The sequence below is a fragment of the Zonotrichia leucophrys genome, chromosome 1 (assembly GCF_028769735.1).
Source record: "Zonotrichia leucophrys gambelii isolate GWCS_2022_RI chromosome 1, RI_Zleu_2.0, whole genome shotgun sequence".
Lineage (NCBI taxonomy): Eukaryota > Metazoa > Chordata > Aves > Passeriformes > Passerellidae > Zonotrichia > Zonotrichia leucophrys.
The window spans coordinates 31831063-31843839 of NC_088169.1; the positions used below are offsets into that span (position 1 = coordinate 31831063).

Genomic DNA, 12777 nt, shown 5'->3' on the forward strand with positions numbered 1-12777 from the left:
TTTTTTTTACTTCTTTGTATCTTAAAGTGGTGAGTGAGATGGGAAGATTACACAGTTCTCATTCTCCATGTCATTCTTCTTTTATCACAACAGCTTTGGCAATTCTGCTATTTAAAGAGAAGTAGGATATAACAAAGGAACTGCTTCATCTTCTAACTCATTGTCTAATACAATGCAATCAGCTGCCTGTATTTTAGAATTATGGGGTTTGTTTGATTCTTGAGTAGATTTCTTTCCTTCCTAAAATGGAAAATATTCTAGAACTGAACAAAGAAGCTATAAATACAATATAATGTGGAACTTAAAGGACTCAGGGCACTGTATGCCATCAAAATTAGTAGCTCTTTTAATCTAACAGCTGTGGCATTCTTTCCTTAATACTGGAATTGGTATCACTAAGGTTTTTTCAAGGTATTGGGGGGGTTGGGCAGATGCAGGAGTTGTACTGCATCAGCTGATCATGGAGACACCAAGAGTTTCCATAGGTCCTGGGACAAATTGGAGGTTAAGGAGGGACAGATGTATGATCTGTCTATCTGTCCTTCTAATTCCATTCCTTGAAGAAGAGCAAATTTCTGCAGCTACAGGCCTTTTGAGTTGGTGTAGTGGTGTTCAATGCATCACCATAGAGTTGACAGTTTCATAGGTAGGAGCACTGTGCAAAACATCCCCATGGCTTAGGTCTCAAGTGGTAGGGCTACAGGATGGGGAGATTCCAGATCCACATCACTTTGTGTGTTGCTCTGCAGTGGAAGGCATGGATCTATTTGGTCTGTTTGAGGTCTTATTTTCACTTACTGATGTTAGCTTCAGAAAACTGTGGGACAGAAAAGCATCAGGAGAGGATGAGAATTAATGTCTGTGCTTAGTGGTCCTAATCAGAGTACAGTAGAGCATGAATGAAGTATTTTTGGGAGAATCTGGGGAAAGTTCTCTTTTAGGCCTCACAGAAACTTCAGATCTGATTTCCATCCTATCTTCTGCACTGTAAGCTGGTTGTGTAGTGTTTTCAGGCATGCTCTCTGGTGTTTGAAAGGAACCATTCATGCTGGTTTAATAGATATCCACCTCAGAGTCACCTGTTCTTCTCAGACCTTCTGAAAGCAGTCTCTTCATCAGAGAACATCAGAGTATCCAAAACTGGGGAGATTACTTAGTGGAGCTGGAAATCACAGAGGAAAGATGACAAAAGCATGTCCCCTCAAACATTTTATTTGCTGTTTTCCTTGCTGGGTGGGGTGATGTTGAAAGTTTTAGCAAAAGATAAACAATGCAATTTTTAGAAATTTAAATGAAAATCAAAACTGTGCAGAGGTGGTGTGGCATTCAGAAAGACTATAGGTGGCAGCATCATAATAAAATAGAGTTTATTTAATGCCATTAGTCAAAGAGAAATCAGTCCTTGGTTTCTTCAACAGCATGTCATGAACAAATATATAAGACAGTGTGAAACAAAAAGAGGAGATGAGAAACCTGGAGTTTACAATCATTTAAGCAAACAGTTAAAATATGTCAATCAGTCTCTTAATCTGTGTGATGTCACTTCTGTGAACATGAATGAACATGCAGACTTGCAGAGATCCTTCTCAATATCTTGCTTGGTGCATTCAAGCTATTAGTGGTAGCTGAATTTTGCCACACTGCCACATAATCTAAGCAAGAAAAAGAAAATGCTATTCTCATTAGGACTGTTGTGTGAGGATTTTAAAAAGGAGTATTTGAAGAAAGACAAGTTAGTGTACTTTATGAAGTGTCCTGTCCTAGGTGGCTAATGTCTTTGAGACATTGAAGGTGGATGAAGTAAAGGTTGATTTTTTAATGGAGAGGAGTACTCAACAGTCTATGAAAAGGGAGCCCATTTCAGGTGTTTTGGATGTACCTTCCAAACATGAATACTTCTAAGTTAACTTTGAAAAAGAAATCTGTTTTTAAAATAAGGAGGAGAACATTTTTACTTTTGTCCCTCTTACTTGCCATTAAGGTTTATAGAAACTGTTAATGAGGAGCAGCTTCTTGTGCCAATCAGCTGTGTGCCATAATTTTCTCCTAGTATTGGTTTACAGGAGAAATGAGAATTTTTTCCCCTGCAGCCCAGGGAGAGCTGTCAGACCCATTTGGCAGGGCACAGATTCAGTTTTTTTCTTGTACTAATGCATTCCCCTCAAATCACTCAGTCCAAAATTATCAAAGTGAAGTCATAGGCTGTATCTGGTCCATGGGTTTCTTGCTCCTCAGCAGCCTGCTTTATAAGATACTGTAGAGGTTACTGCTCTCCAATATTGAATTATATATGTACTTCTCTCAAAAGTTATTTGATACAAAATCATGGGAGCACAAGTATAGATTTGTTTTTATTTAATCTTGTAGCCTAGCTCTTTTCCAAATCTTATTGTGAGATGAAGTATGGTGCAGATTGTAAACTCAGTTTGTTTAATTGCTACTGGACCAACTGGTGAAGAGTGCTCTGCTTCTATATTGTTTTTTTTTTTTAAAGTGAGGTGCTTGGTGTACGTCAGTGTTTCAAACTGACTGTGCAGATTACAGAGTTCTGGGTGACTTGCATCAGGGAAACGATGCTGGGGGAAAACAGTAAGTGTCACTGTGAAAATTATTTGAATGATTTAAGGTTCTCTTTTTTTGATTATGTCTACGAAACCTCTTTGACCAGATGGCAAACCAGTGTGAATTTAAACTATTTAACTATTTCTGCCTGTCTTGTGTCTCACACTACCAGGTAGTGTTGAAAATTACCTGAGCAGCTTCCACAGGACTTCAATTTGTTTGCTCAGAGATAGACATGAAGCAAAGTTGCAAAGCTGAAATACACAGATGTTATTTTTTTTTACCCAGCAGAGGGAGAAAAACACTTGCCTGTACTATTTCTTTCTTTCATAAGCCAGTGTAATGAATTAGAGACATTGTACTTTAATATAAAGAGATAACAAAGGCATCGCACTCAAAACAGAAGCTTTTAACATCTTCAGGGGCAAATCCCAGTCAACTGCAACAGGAAGGAGACACCTAACCTCAAATTCTTGCTGTGCATCTTATTGGATAATGATTCCTATTCACAGCAAGAAGTGATGGCTCCCATCTCTATTTTTAGATATTTAAAGGCTGTAAAACTTGACCCTCAATAACTATTTATCTGAAGAGTGGGTGCTTGTAGGGAGTACTTCTGAACTTGTGAGCCTTGGCTGTGCCATGTCTGCAGTGTGCAGACATGTCTGGGTAGTCGCTGTATGTGTGTCATTTTCACCCTTTTTCCTTGTTCACATACCCTGATTTCAAGGAAAGGGAATTTGATTCTGTGAGCAAAGATGGCACTGCCCTGTGCCTTGGACATGCTACAGATCTGAGCAATTCAGGTAGGTGGACAGGGAAGATGCATCTAAACCACTGAAGAGTGCAGGAAATGTTGCTGGGTCAGGCTGTCATTGATCTTGGGTTGTTGGAACAGCCCTGGACACAGTCATGGTTGGATAGTCTGGTGATGGTTTGCAACAAGCACAGTGGATGTAGTCAACCTCTTTTGGAGATCATGAGTGTTTAGCAGTCTGGTTTCAAGCATTGTCCCCGGTGCCACAGAACAGTCCTGAGAGTGTTTCACTTATAAGAGCAGATGCAGCCTGAGGCAGAGGCTCCTGGATATGGGCTAGGCTGCATCAAACACATCAAGCAAAGTGATTTTGTCCTTACTCTGGCGGGTGTCAGTAGGTGAGCATTTAGGTATATTGAAGGGGAGGGGAAATTGTGTCTTCTGTTTTGATGATTTTTTTAAAGCACAGTTCTATTTTCTGTGCTAGTCTGTGGACTTTTTATAGCATGGTATGAATGATTCGTGTTTGATCCCACAGCTAGAGAGAGCACTTCCAGTGTGTAGGGCAAAGGAGGTCATTTATGTGTTGCTGGGAAAGGCTGTGGGAGCAAATGCCAGTTTTCTCACAGTCACAGCTCACACTTCTCTTTACACTCTGGGGCTGGAAGTAAGGTCAGTGGGCAGCAGGGTGCCAGCAAGAGTAGGAGTTCACTGGAACAAATGAGTGTTCACCCAGCTAACACTTATTTCTGTCTTTTCTTTTGCTGTAAGATTACTCAAAGATGGTCTAGTACACCACTGTTCCAACAGCTGCTGTAAGCAGAAGATATTCTGGGTATAATCGGACTCTGTACACTGATGACTGATCACACAAATGTGATAAATTCTTATGACAGGATCTGTGGCTTTGAGGTTCATTGTAGAAGCCAGATTGTGCCTTATTTGCTGTTAAGGCTTAATAGAATTGCCCATTGATTTCTCTGCAGCCACGTCCCCCAAGGGATTTATTCATTCAGGGATTAAAATTGTTCCACGGTTGTCTGATTTGTTTAAACCTCATGCATTTCTCTTAATTGGAGACAGTGACCTCAAAAATAGCCAAAACCTTCCATTATCCTTATGTGGAAGAGAAAGGTGTACCAAAAAAAAAGTCATGTTCTAATGAATGAAGGCTCCTACATTTCTACTTTTGTACCTTCCTACTTCTGCTTGCTTGAGTCAAAAATGACTTGAAATATCCGTCTGATGAATTTGTTTGGAGTGGAAGGAAGCCAAGAATTATTTTAACAAATGTTTTAGCTTGACACTGAGTATGGAGGCTTAGTTTGCCAAGCTGGAAAAGTGAATAACTAGGCAGTTTTTGTGAGGCTTATATAGGGTGTGGGTCATCTTGAATGTCAGTTCCAATCTGTGTTACATATTTGTAGAGGAGCGTATATCATGGATGAATTGACATGTTCTCATAAGTTTTGTGTTTCTCTGAAGCAGCAGATTAGTTTTGAGAAACTGTGGCACATAGTGCAGTCAGCAGAGAAGCTGAAAGGACTTCAGGAAATCAGCTCCTTCTATGTGCTGGACAAAATTTCTGAGGTACCCCCAAATGTGTCTGGAGGAGCGTCGTGTTGGGTGCCGTGATGGTGCGAAGGGAACGTGTCTGGTAAGCTGGGTGCAGAGTACAGTCAGGAGCTTTATGGCTCCTGGGAAAACTGGATGGAGTTCAGCACAGGAGAAGGGAGCCTGTGAGCACAGGGTCCTGTGGTTTGGTGGGCTGCAGAGCTGTTGTCCTGTCTGTGCCCTCTTGGCTGTAGAACAGGCTCTCTTGCTTCTCTTTCTTCTGTGCCAGTGTTAATTCTTCCCACAGCTGTGAAAGAAATCAACAAAAGCCACCTGAAAGTCGATCTGCTGCTGCTCCCACTTTTGCGCGGGCATTTGAGATCACAGTGTAGTGTATGTGAAAAGCCATATGTGGGCAAGACAGGATCTGCTGCAAGGTCAGAATTGGGTTGTGTCCCTGGATTCACTTGAGATCTGAGGCTGTCAAAACTTAGGTCAAAACCAGGCTTTTAGCTAATGTTAATCTGATGATGAAGGCAGATACAATCCTGGTAATTAAAAATGAAACCCCAAAAAAACCTTGATTCCATGGATGAAGGAGAATTCATTGAAGAGAAGGGAGGCTTCTCTGAGCATCACTCTCTCCTTTGTTCTGCCCCCAGTGAAGTGGTGCTCTATTATTACCCCTTTTTAGGAATTTTTTTCCAATGACTATTCTTGCTTTCACTCAGACTTTCTGCAGCCTTCACTGCTGTTTTCCCTGCAGAGTTTCTCCTTCTTTGCTTTCTTCTTTTGCAGAGAAACATCTCTGCCATACCAATACCTGCATTTGTGATAGCAATCTTAAGGGACATCTCTCTGCCCCAGAACATCAGTTGCTCCTTTGGATTTGCCATGCATAGATATATATATATCTATCTATCTATATAGATATATATAAATCTATAGATAATGATTCTGTTGCTTTCATTATGTCTTTGGATAAGGAAGGTCTGTTGCATTTTACTCTTGCTTTGAATGGCTTCAGAAATGCTTAAACCAGTTGCAACAAGGGATTATTAACTTGAAATTTAACAGTGGAAGATAATAGGAGGAAAACAAGTATATTTCTTTCCTAGAAGCAAGTTGAAATCATGGGTTTGTAATAATATACCACTGCATATCTGATAATCCAGGGTCCCCAAGTGGGCTTCAACCCTTGAACAGGCAAAGTTTTATGACACTGAAGGTCAGTCCATTTCAGAAATACCTGAACTGAGTAAACAGTCTGGCTCCTCTGACATTTGCATTGAGTCTGCACTATACAGAAGGATAATAGTAGCTAGCCTGCTGTTTTGACAAAATTATGCTCTTTAAACAGGTTACCAGTGCTTGTGTAACTCAACACTGTTAGCACAAGCGTATGAGTGTTTTTATTTGGACTCTGATGGAGTACTTTAAGGAAGTGCTGTCTCCTCTAGAGTAAAGAGGTTTTTTCCACAACCTTTCTCACAGTGAGAGGATGTTTTTAGCAATAGCTAATCCTGTGAATCTGATATGAAATGATTCTGTGAGCAGAGAGCACAGTAAATTGTCATGTATACACAACAATTTTTGGTCAGTTTTCTTGAAATATTCTCTGCAACTCTTGCAGTGAGCCTGGTGTCACAAGTTCCTTAGTCAAAGCAACATACTGACAATTAGAGTTTTAAATCAGATTCTTAGTTTTTACTTACATTGCTTCAACAGTCTGGTTTAATAACCAGCTCAGCTGCTTTGCCTTCTTATTCTGAATGAAAGTCACAAGCTGTAGCTGAGTCACAAGATGAGAGGACCATGTGTGCAGGTAGGTACATCTCAACCTCCTGCTGAGCTCCTAGGTACTTTGGGTCTGTGGATGGTGGTGTGAGAACCTCCAGCAAGGGCTTTTTGGTTCTACCTCCACAAAACAAACTTGCAAATTCTGCTGAAAAGTATTTCATTGTTTTTTCAACCACATCTGCTCCTACACAGCACTGCACTTGTCAGCTGTATTTCCATCATATAGAGTCTCATTTCCTCCTAGCTTTTTGTATCTGACTAGTTGTTATTTTAATAGCCTCTATTTCTGAAGCATAGGGCAAAATAAAAGTGACCAATCTAGTTTTATTCATTGTATTTATAAGTGATTGCACCATTTTGTTTTCTCAGTCCAGTCTTTGGTAAGGAATGTGGCTGGAATTTCCAATAGCACTGAGCATCATCCTAACTGTTTATTTGGCTGGTAGAATTAGACTGAAGCTGAGTGCTTATACTAGCTCAGCCCAAGAGTCTGCTGTGATGTTATTAAAACTTTTTACTTCACAACAATCTGTACAGTTTGTCGTGATCTGGAGACAATATCTGCTTTAAAAGTTTAGGGTAAGGAAGCAAAAGCCATTTGCTAGTGAAGGTAACCGTGCTACTGTGATAGGAACATGCAAATGATCTACTTTCATGAAAAGGTTCATTATCAAAATAATCCTCAACTTTTAGCTAGTCTGTGTGATGTTTCTTATTACTCAGCCACTTTGCTTACGAAGAGGAAATTGCCAAATACTGGGTGAGACCATTTCAGTTTATAAATGTCTTAATTACATTGGATGTGTAATGCCTGATAAGATGCTGTTTGTTAAACCATAACGCCCTGGCAATTTTGTGCAGACTGCTTGCAAAGAGCATTATTTACTTTGCTGAGTCAAAACACAAGGCTGAGTGTGTCAGAACCAAAGTTCATTGGGGAGCTGTAACCAACCTGCCTCTTGTGTGTGGGGTGGACTCCAGTTACACCATCCCAAGTTATTCATCCTTTTGTCCCCTCACTTGAAGGACCTAAAAAGTTACATCACCTGCCAAAGCTATGAGTGACTGAATATAGTGAAGGAAATTAATACAAGTATCACTATTATGTCTAATAAAATATCACTGGCTTACAGTGAAAACATGAAGGGAAGTTAATCAAGAAATAAAGACATGGTGTGCTGCATAAGTCAATGCTGATTTCATGTAGCTCTAAAAATGAAGATGTAAATTGTTTACATGCAACTGTCATTTCTAAGACTTTGAAAACCAACTAAAATAGAAAACTACTTTTTCCTGGGCTTACCTCTGGAAAAAAATAAAAGGTACTTAAATCCCATTTTCTTAAAGGCATTGTAGAATTTTACATCTTATTTTGGATTGGGAAAGCAGTTTGCTCTGCTGTGTAGTTATCAAATCAAATCCTGCAATATTTAGTAACTAGATCACACCCAACTTATTTTAAAACAGATTATTTAAAAACATACCATGTAGTTAGTATAGCTTGGAAACAGAAGATATATTTAAGAAGAAGAAGAAGGAACTTTTCTGTTTCTATTTGGATGTTAAGATGACTTTCTGGGTATGTGAAGGCTTTATTTTCCTCAATTTTCCTTCTATTTCCCCTTTCTTTTTGATATCAGTCTCTCTTGCCTCTAGTAAAACCCAAGAAAAACCTGGACATGAAATAAGCTGGAGAATTGGACCCACATATCTAAAACTAAAAATTGCAACAGGGGCAGGAGAATTAGAAAAGGAGATTATTAAAAGAAACTGTATTAAAAGAAACTGTATTTGTATCCTTTTGCTTCAGAGGTTATGTACAGTAGCACGAAAGAGGGTGCCTATTTCTTCTCTTCTGTCTGACTTCTGCCTGGCAGTTCTGCATGCAGGCACCCAGAATCCAGGCCAGATGGGCTCAGCTCAGTGCTGGTGGTAGTACTGCCCTCCTGCTCCAATGATGGCTGTAAGGAAATGGAGATAGATGGCAGTTCTGTGAGTGTTGTTTGAGGAACACAGAGCGCTTGGGAACTCAAGTGATTGCCCTTTGAATTATTTGAGTCATGGTACATGTGTGAGAACACTGGTATCACTTTGTGTTGCATAGAGTTTTGGCTTTTTAATTCTTCTGAAATTGCTCATGCTTCCTCTGGACATTGTCCTTCAATAGTAATAGAACTTTTATGGCTAGTCATGAATCAGTAAAAATTGTAAAACCCAGCCTAGAGCTGATGCAGTTGTGTCATCATAAATGTATTCAGAGCGTACTCATGCACACAGAGGGAAATGGTGCTTGGCAGTGCTAGATTAGCAGTTGGACTTGATGGCCTCTAAGATGTTCTCCAGCCTAAATGGTTCTGTGATTGGTGCCTAAATGGTGGATGCTGAGAGCTGCATAGAAGGCCATTGTTCCTCTCTGTAGTCTTCACATCCCAACCCAGGCAGTGTATGCCTTGGGTACTGTACTGTATTATGTGTATTATAATGGGCTGTTTCAATGGCCACTGGGTGTGCTTGCATCAACTTCAGCCTAGATGGAGCAAGAGGTGGGAACATGCAGGGACATGGACTGCAGTGCAGGCTAGACAAGCCCTCTGAGGACTGAAGGTGCTGTGTTGTTCTCTTTTCCTTGTTGCTCTTACAATACAGAGATGCACTTGTCCTCGGCCTAAATAATCTCACTAGATGGTGTGAGCTGTTTAGCCCTCAAAGGGGAAAAGAATTCTTTGTTCCCCATCTCACAGCTCCTTTTCTCAGGAGGTCCTCTCTTAGTTACCATGGATATGTAAACTGGTGGTACAGTCTTCCCATCCTTTATTCATACACCTACTAACATCTGCACCAGTGCAGCTTTCAAATATAGGCCTGGCTTGTGCTGGATCTGGCTAAATCTGGAGCTGTTTTACACATTTCTTTGACACATTGGTTTTGGCTGGTCGTTCTACCTTTTTGAGCAGATGTAACATTTTATAACTTGTCACTGAATTTTTATCCTTCCATTCATGATGGTGACAACCAGAAATCGGATTGTGAATCTATATGCCCACCAATGTGAGGCATATAAAGCAGCTTGGGAATTTCAAGAAATCTGTTTCTCAGCGCCCCTCCCTTGAACATTGGGTGGTGTACGAAGTAGGAGGTTACATGGAGACCTGGAGCAGGTGGGTCAATTCCATACAGTTCAGCAGCAAAGGAATTTGCATTGCAAAAGAATTTATGCATCTTATTCTTCAGTGGCACTCAAGCCTAATTGCACTTGACTTGACACTAACTGACTAATCAAGGAATCTTTCTTTAGGCTTCAATGGACATTGGGTCAGAGCTGCTGAGACCAAGGGCACTGAACCACCTGGTTAGGTTTATTTCCTTCATAACTTGGCAGGAAGCTCTGGAAAACTAGGACCAGGTCTGTAGCATCAGCATTTATCTAAACATTAAGAGATAAAGACACTGCAAACATGACACTGTTCCCACTTACTTGACCATGTGATGCATGAAGAAAGTGGAGAGTAGACACCTTCTGGCTACTGGCTGTCAGCTGAGCCACAGGGGAAACAGAAAAAGACAAGTATGTTTGCAAATTTAAATATACAGAGAAGCATTGAAGTAGGAGTTCTCAAGCTTTTGTTCACTTGCACTGTTTGGATAAGTTGTTGGTCTTTTGTGGCATTCAGACATGAAATACAGTTAATATTTTTTCATGACATTTTTTCTGTCTTTACCTATAAAAGAAGGCCACAATAGTAATGAGAGAATTAGCAAATGTGTGTGTTGAGAGTGTTGCTGTGGCTGTGATTTTTCCAGAGCCATGTGAGATCTTCTAAAGTATGAATAGTATCAAGGTATTTACTGCTCTTATTATTTAATTGTATTCTTACAGTATTCAAAGGACTCAACCAGCACAAGAAGCTATTGTGCTTGGAACTGTGCAAACACTCAAGACAGAATAGTCTCTAAAAATTTCTGAGTTTAATGCAACAAGACAGGTAAAATATGCGCATTCAGGCAGCTCCGTAATACCTTGCTGCTAGGCATGTAGGTGGGGTCATAACAAGACATTTGTCACCTTGCCCTCCTTCCTCCTCCTCCTATGCAGCTTCTGTCCTCCTCCTGACACCCTTCCCAGCCAGCTGCTATTGCAGTTTTCCAAGCTCTTGTTCTGGCACTGCCTCTGTAGGGCAGCCCAGCCTGGGTACCCTGCAGGGTGCAGGCATGGTCCCATATCCACATCAGTCATTTCAAAAAAGTCCTCATACATTTTCACTGAAAGGAGTGAGACACTTGCTGAAGACTCTGGAAAATGATTTGAAGTTCCAAGTTAAGTTTTTTCCCACACAGCATTTGTTTCTTTTGGAAGTCCACATGCAATTCTCTGCACTTAGCTGCTGCACAACTTGATGTCTTCTCTGTACCAGAACACACACAGCCAGCTGCTGGGGCTAAAAATCCTGCTTCCAAGAAATAGCTGCAACATAGACTACTTTCCATCACTGAACATGGTTCACAGTTCTTGGTACCTGTCTTTGCCCTGGCTTTGTACTTTGTTTCCTCTTAAAAACTTTGCTCCTACGCTAATGGGTCTCAAAGGGACAAGGAGAAAATTCCTGTTGGTGGAGCAAGCCATTACCCAGATCTGCCAGTCTGCCTGCCATACTATTTTGGATGTCAAGTTGACAGCAAGAATGAATTTATGCCATGAGATTGAAAAGGAAGTGTATCATTCAGCTGTTTGGACCAGCAGATGGCAAATGTAAAGGAAAAAAAAATCGATCTAAGAGCCAATTCAGAGAACAGACATTAAATAAAACCATCTGGCAAACATATGAAAGGAGAGAAGATGATGAGACCAAGTTCTGCTTTAAATATCTGCTCACATTGAGAGGAAGTTGGTGGGAACTCATTCCATGGGAGTGCAGGCTTTGAGCCTATAAGGAGTCCTGTGTAGTGTCAATGCCTGTGGCACTGTTGAGGATTTATAAGGACCCTAAACTATCAAACCTAAGCAGCAGCATTCCTGCCTGTGTGAGGTCCTGGTGATACCACAGAACAGTGAATAGAGAACTGCTTGATCCCCCATGATGGGATTGAAAAGACCACACCTAGGAAACTCATTTGTAGAAAGAGACTAGAAAGATAAGCATGGAAGTAAGCAAAGAGGGTGATCTAATATTAGTTGTGGAAGCCCCATCCTTGGAAGTGTTCAAGGCCAAGTTGGTTGGGGCTTTGAGCAGCCTGTTCTAGTGGAAGGTGCCCCTGCCCATGGCAGGGGGTTGGAACTAGATGATCTTTATAGTCCCTTCCAACCCAAACCATTCAATGATTCTATGATATCACAAATTCTGAAAGACACTGATAAATCTATGCCAATGCCGTGGCATTTTGTTACTTTGCCCTACTACATTAATTCCCAGAGAAGAAAGATGTTTGTGGCTTTGCACTTAGGCTCTTATGTTAAATTTCAAAAGAGAAACATTGTCCCTTGAAAAGGGAATTGGTATCTTACATAAGTGCCCAGCCTTTCTTTTGGAAACTTGCTCTCAGGGAATGTGATTTCAGAGCCCAGAAGTCTAGCAGATGTTATTACTATTTCGATTTTACAGGTCAGTGCTTTTGGTTTTTATGCTCTGAGAAATGCCTACAGCTGCTAGCCTGTCTTTTATGTTATAAAAACAAGTCAATTCAGTATCGTATTCTTAATTTGTACATGCATTTTTCTTTTTCTGGTAAAATTGGGATACTGTTGAACATTGCAAAAACATCTAGTAGCCAACAGTTTTGTTAGCAGACTGTGTCATCTTATTTCCAAGAAGGGCAACGGCGGATAATTGTGCAGTGAATTTTGTCCTTGATATCCAGGCCCATGGCATTAAACAGAATAAATAATCCCACCAGTTAACTGCAGTAAAAGAAAAATATTCCAGTATTGTAACCTAAGTTTTTAATGCCTCTGTTGATAATAAGGTTCACATGAGTGGTGATGTCGTAGCAGTATTTTGTGCATTAACTGTTGTTTTCAGACTTTGCATGGGAAAAAGTTGCCAACTCTCACTGAACAAAATTTTCAAATATCTATTTTCTTTTCATTTCATCTGTGTTGTTACTGATTA

General features: G+C 40.4%; 1 protein-coding gene across 6 annotated transcripts in view; it reads left to right on the forward strand.

The window, feature by feature from the left end:
• Nucleotides 1–12777, forward strand: part of CRACDL (CRACD like) — a 92423-nt gene that overhangs the window by 31990 nt on the left and 47656 nt on the right. The window contains exon 1 of one of the 6 annotated variants that reach the window (XM_064710855.1): nucleotides 12235–12270. The exons of the other annotated variants lie outside the window; for them this stretch is intronic. The gene's annotated coding sequence lies outside the window, so the exon portion shown is untranslated. Of the gene's footprint in view, nucleotides 1–12234; nucleotides 12271–12777 lie in introns of those variants that run through there. 6 annotated transcript variants of the gene reach the window in all.